Here is a 6,047-nt window from a genome sequence, read left to right on the forward strand (position 1 = left end):
TCTGTTCCCCTTCCTACCCTTTTGTGACACGTGGTTGCTTGGGTTGCATTTGCAAAGAGCTTCTACAGGCAATCTATGATTACCCCACTCTACAAGTATGCTTAACTGAGCAATGTGCTAGATAGCTGCAATGATGTGTGACCAGCCATGCACACTGAGATGGACAGCAATAACTGTACTGTTGAGGAGAGACAAATAGGGCAGAATCCTGTTTCCTTTTATGTGCCTGAATCATACTTACCTAGCCGAGGTACTGCCATTTTTGGCATGTACACACAGCTTGCAATCTTATTTCATGTGTACAAGTATCATGGATGCATAACTGTCCACATGGCTACTGAGAATGCACATCAGGCTGCTCTGTAGCTTAGCATATACCCAATTCTGTGCACAGATACCTGATCATGTCATTAAAATGTACTCTAGCAAAACCCTAAAACTAGCAGATTTTTGAGGCCAGAGGAGGGGAAATAAAGCCCTCCCAGTATTTAGTCCAATAGCCTAATGGTTAGGGCACTTACCCAGGGTAATGGAAGATGCAGATTCTAGCCTCTCCTCACCCCAAGGGGGGCTAAGTCTACATTTCTCCTGTTTGCATAGCCTGTAACCACCAGGCCACTGGTTAGGTACCTGAACTGCACTTGGTGGCCCATTTGCAGACTCTTGGGATAATTTCAAGGCATGATGTTATCTGACATATTTCTAGGATGACCCAAGAGTGATTGCCTTCCAGACAACTGGCTCAGATGCGCAGTCAATGTCAGTCTCTATATTTGTACAACATGCAAGGGTGCCATGTGGATCTCCATTAACAGAGGTTCTGTCTTTATGTATTTCAAGCCAGACCTCACTGGAGAGGGAAGATTGGTCTCCAAAACACGCTAAATAGGAATCTCTTTCTAGTATGTCTTCAGGACTATTGTGTCCAGAAAGCTTTTGCTGTAACAGCCCTGGGGACTGAAGCATCTCAGTGCCCTTCCATGATACCCCAACCCAACAGCACTTGTTGGTCTCAAAGGATAGGTTGGTTTCCTTGATACGTTCACTCCTTGACAACCAAAAAAGAGGCCCAGTTATTGCCAGCCATATCTGTGTTATAGATACCCACCTATATTGGGACCATAAGCTTAGAGGTGGTGTAGGGCCACATTTGGTTCACAGTAATCCAGATTTATGCCAATCTAAACAGAAACAAAATCCCAATGGTACCAATTACCAATCCCAAGACTAAATCAATCCTGAAACCTCCAGATGGATCCCAGTGCTCTAGAAACTATGGAATCAGAATTCAGCTCCTAGCACCCTTCACTCATTATACACCAGCAGTCTGTACACCCCTGTTCTCCAAGATAACATATTTAGAGCTTATATTACCCGCACATGAGGCAGACAAACAACTCTGATGTTCCAGGGACAAGCATGGAGCAATGTGAGCCCTATATGGTCTTATTAGTCACTAGCAACTAATGTGCCTTTCTTTTGGTTTGCAAAATGGGATTGGATTAGTTATGTAGCTTCCCAGAGCCAGAGTGATGTTGTATCTGTTTTGCCAGACAGGATTCTGGAACATGCCAGGAAATCTTAACCACAAGAGTTTTGATTCAGGACATGGGATAGAGCTGTAAACAGCTGTGGCTTTATACAGAGTCAGCAAAGAGTTGTGTAGAACATGACGTGATGCCTGTTTACCAGCCATGCCATTCATCCTGTGAATACATTGCTCAGATTTACAAACACAGACTTTGGGTTTGGGGAGTGCTGGGGAGAGGAAGCTTACATCTGGGATCAACTGAGGGTAAACATAGGCTCTGGAGCCCAATGCTGCCCAACCCAACCCATTTACCTAAATCCTCGCAAATTATGGGTACATCAGAGAAAATGAGATCTGAATTAAAAGCACCCTGTCTCAGTTTTTGCAGAGGCAAAACTTAGCCTTCTTTTGTCCTGTTCCATTTCCATGCTTATAAAAAGGAGGGAAGCAAAAGCTGCTTTAAGCCACTTTTGTGTTCCTCCATTGTTTGGAGCTGTACAGTGTTATTCTCAGGCCCCAGTGTACTCAGAGCAGCCTCAGGGCTGCTCTAATATGCTCAGTATCTCATAGAACCCAATGGTTGCATGACACACTCTCAATGTGCCCTCCAAGTTGCAGAGATGTAACAAGATGGACAGATGCAGTAGCAGCCTTAGGGGAGGGCAAAGTGGGCAACTGCCCATGGCCCCATACTTTAGGGGGGGCCACATTTTTTGGGGGGGGGTGAAGTTTTTGCAAGGAAGTGGCTCTATTTGCATTGTAATACTCAACTATTTATCTAATTCCCCCAAAGAATATTAAAAAGATCCATGATACAACTGTGGTGGGTTAATATTTACCTGAGTACATACATTTAAGGGGCCCCAAATGACTCTCTTGCTCAGGGCCCCAACAACACTCAGACTACTACTGCCAAATGTCCAGAGCAGCTGCCACACACAGGGGCAGCAGCTGTTTTTTTCCACCCCTTTCCCCCAAGTCCATTCCTGAAGCAGCTGCCTCAGAGGCCCAAGAGTTACAATACTGTCAAGCTGTCCCCTGTTCTAGGGTCTGGGAGCAGCTCCCCACTGTCTGTAGCTCCATCTCCTGGGTGGAGAGGTCATATGGGCTGGGTATTCTCTGAGCCCTGTACCACCCTATCTGAGAGGTTTTGAAAATGCCAGGACAGAGTAAATGGATCTGAACAGAAATGAGAATCAGGCCCATTGACTCCTTGTCTGAGTGGAAGAATCTGAACTAGGTTGCCAAGGTTAGTTCTTGCCTAATAACAAATGCCATAAAAAGAGTTACAGTTCTCATGCCACAACCAGACTAGGCTTCACTCATTACCCAGCTTGACTAAGGGAGACTCAGCCAAATTCATCCCTGATGCAACAGCTACAGTGTAGCTGACTCATTCATATTAAAAGTCCTATGGCATTTTTGCAAGAGGAGGGGTGTGAACTTCTTGATCCTGGCCATTTTCCAGTATGGGTGATAAATACATAGAGACCAACCCATGCTCTCTCCCACCTGCAGATCCAGCTGGAATTATCTTGGCTCCTTGTCCCAAATGGCTGTGTAGCAAACAGCTGCTTGGTTCATTCACAATTGCTCAGCAGATTGTACTCCCCCCATCTCAGGCTCCTTGTCCTCACTTACCTCAGGGTTAGGATTGCACAATTCTGCCACTCTCAAGACATGAACACACAGTAAAATATAGGGGGACTGCAGCATGTGTTAGCTGGCATAGGTTACAGTAGCACTGAAGACATGGCACTATGGGCTTTAGCATGTTCTAGCTACTAGACTGTAAATTCTCCATGGTCCCTGGTATGCATGAGGGTGTTTCAGAAATTAATGACAAAATGGCTGCCCTGTGATAAAGTGAGAAACTAAACAGCAGTGGGGGACACTGATGGCAACACTGTCGAATGCACCCCTCATTTTGCCCTGAAGACATGTGCGATGCTAGTGTGCATAAAAACAACATGGTTTCACAGCTGTCAGTGTGCACCAAAGGAGAACAGTGTTCTGTCATTCATTGTCACACTCACTGTCATGGCAACTAAAAAGTTTCTTTGAAAATGGTATCAAGAAACTTGTGAGTCACAAAATGCCTGGGTTACAAAGCAGGGGAACTACATAGAGAAGTGATGTGGTCCTGTAAATGATCATTGCACTCAAACTGGATTTATTTTGAAATTGCTGTTAGTTTCTGAAACACTCTCCTATCTCGGTTACTAACACCTGATAAAGCCCATGTTGCTGCATCCTCACTGCTGTTGTTTCCTATGGTGACTGAAGTAAGTCAATATGGATATACTGCAGGTGCTGTAATTGCACCTCATGTTGCTGTACAGATGCACCCTCTGAGTGGGCCCCCGGTTGCAGTATCCTCACACTTTAACCACAATAGCCCAAGCAGGTCTGACAGGGTCAGATCCTGCTTCCCTCCATGACTGTCACTGCTTCTCACTGACCAAACTGTCTCCATAATAGAACACAAGCAGTTCTGAAAAAATGTTATCTTACAATACAGCAGACTATACATATGCAGGCTGTTTTTTCAGGTGTTCATCCACTTTGCATATAGAAGCCCTGGAAGGACAAACTCCCTTTGGACTCTCCTAAAGAACCTTTCCCCATGGGCTCTTCTACATATGCATTTACGTGCAACTACATTTAATGTGCACATTAAGCAATTTTTGGCAGGTGTTTACATGTGCAGGGACTTGGCACTAAAGTTAGTGCTAAGACCCCGCAGCCCTGCCATGTGCCCCTTGTGGCTGGGCAGACCCAGCACTAAAGTTAGTGCTGTGTTGTGTTTACACATGTGTTAATCCACTTTAACTAATTGCACCTAAATTGGATACCAGCATTTGCAGGTATCAAATTTAGGCACCTTAATTTCACCATTTTTAATGTGCATTAAGGGCACATGTGTAAATGCATGCCCATATGGCTAATATGCATTAACACGTCTTGTGTAGATGCGCCCCATGTTAGCTTGTCTCCATCCAACTTTAATGATGGTACTTAGAGAAGATGCTGGCAACTCACACTCTGTAGGAGAAATATACTGTTTATAGCTCTCTTGATCTGGTGATCTAACCGTGTTACCTTGGCTTAGAACTCTGAAGTATACAATTATTTTTTAATTATGCCTGATGTTTGCTGGGAGGCTGCTTATCTGGGATCATTTTGCCTTCCTATTTATTCTTCCTGCAGCTGTCAATTAAGCTAGACCAATGCATTAATTCAAGGAAGCCAAATAACTTTGATATACAATAACTTCCACTCATGAACAATATTCATAAATTACATTAGCAGTTTGGAAATTTTTTACATACAATTTCCACCCTAGAAGTGGCTGCATTTCAGAGATGAGTATCCACTGTGTAGCCATGTGATGCTTTGAAAGCAGTTTTCATGCAAATATTTTTTGGCTTGGGTCCCTTACACCATGGACATTTCTCCAGCAGCATTATGTCCTGGACACAAGGTAGGTCTATTCCACAGTCATGGCTTCAGTGGCTGCACTCTAGTAGAGACATACTCAAGCTAGCCTTAAACTAGTTAGCAGTCCAGTGCAACAGCTCATTTAAGGGAGTATTTACCCAGTTTTGAAGGTGCGGCTTGCAACCTGCGCCAAGTCCTAGGTTGCTGTAGCTACATTGTTAGTGTTCCTGCAGCCAGCTAGCTTAAGGCTAGCTTGAATTTATCTGCATTAAAATGACAGCAGTGACTACAGTGAGACATACCCACAGCCTGGAGCATGCCGTAATCGGCAATGCATGCTCTGCTCTCTTCCCTGGAAGAAAGACACAGCTCAGCCCTGGAATGTATCCTTGTGGCTTAAGCCCTACCAAGCCCTCCATCTTCTGGTGAAACTCTTATTCAGCACTAGGTGTGGCAGCTGAGAGAGAAATCCAGTGCTTTTACCAGGCAAGGGAAGCCAGCCTGCCTTGGGAAAAATAATTTAAGAAAATAGTCAACGCTCTGAGATCAGCTGGCCTTCTGGAGAGGGACAGAATGTATACAGAAAGCTGAGGGGGGCAGAGGTTCTGCTTTTCTCTCCTGAATGCCATCCCCACCATGCAGCAGAAAGCCTGAAAAGGGAAAGGGAAAATGCCTTGAACATCCCATCCTACCCTGCATCTGAAAAGCCAGGTCTTCAGCCTTCACGTCTGCAGGGCATCTGCTCACCCTGCTGATGCCGAGACCAAAGCTGCATCAGCTACAGTAAAGTGTAAGCCCTGGTGATGCTAGCAGGCATTTAGGCCTGTTTTCCTTGGCTATGCTGTGCAAAGCACAGACTGGCTTGTGTGCCTGCCCCACACACCGTTTCTCACTATCCTGGTCAAAGAGATCTAGCTGGATTCCTGCTACAATGTTTAGGGGCAAGGTGGAATGGTTCTTTTCACCCAGGTTGCCTGTTCCCTGGAGGGTTCTGTCTACGCTGCGTTCAGGAGGTGTGACCACAGCTAACAGCCAGCTGATAGCATATACCCAAGATAGTTTTGATCTAGTTTGC

This window comes from Crocodylus siamensis, chromosome 4 (assembly GCF_052110815.1).
Source record: "Crocodylus siamensis isolate JL-2025a chromosome 4, ASM5211081v1, whole genome shotgun sequence".
Classification (NCBI taxonomy): Eukaryota; Metazoa; Chordata; order Crocodylia; family Crocodylidae; genus Crocodylus; species Crocodylus siamensis.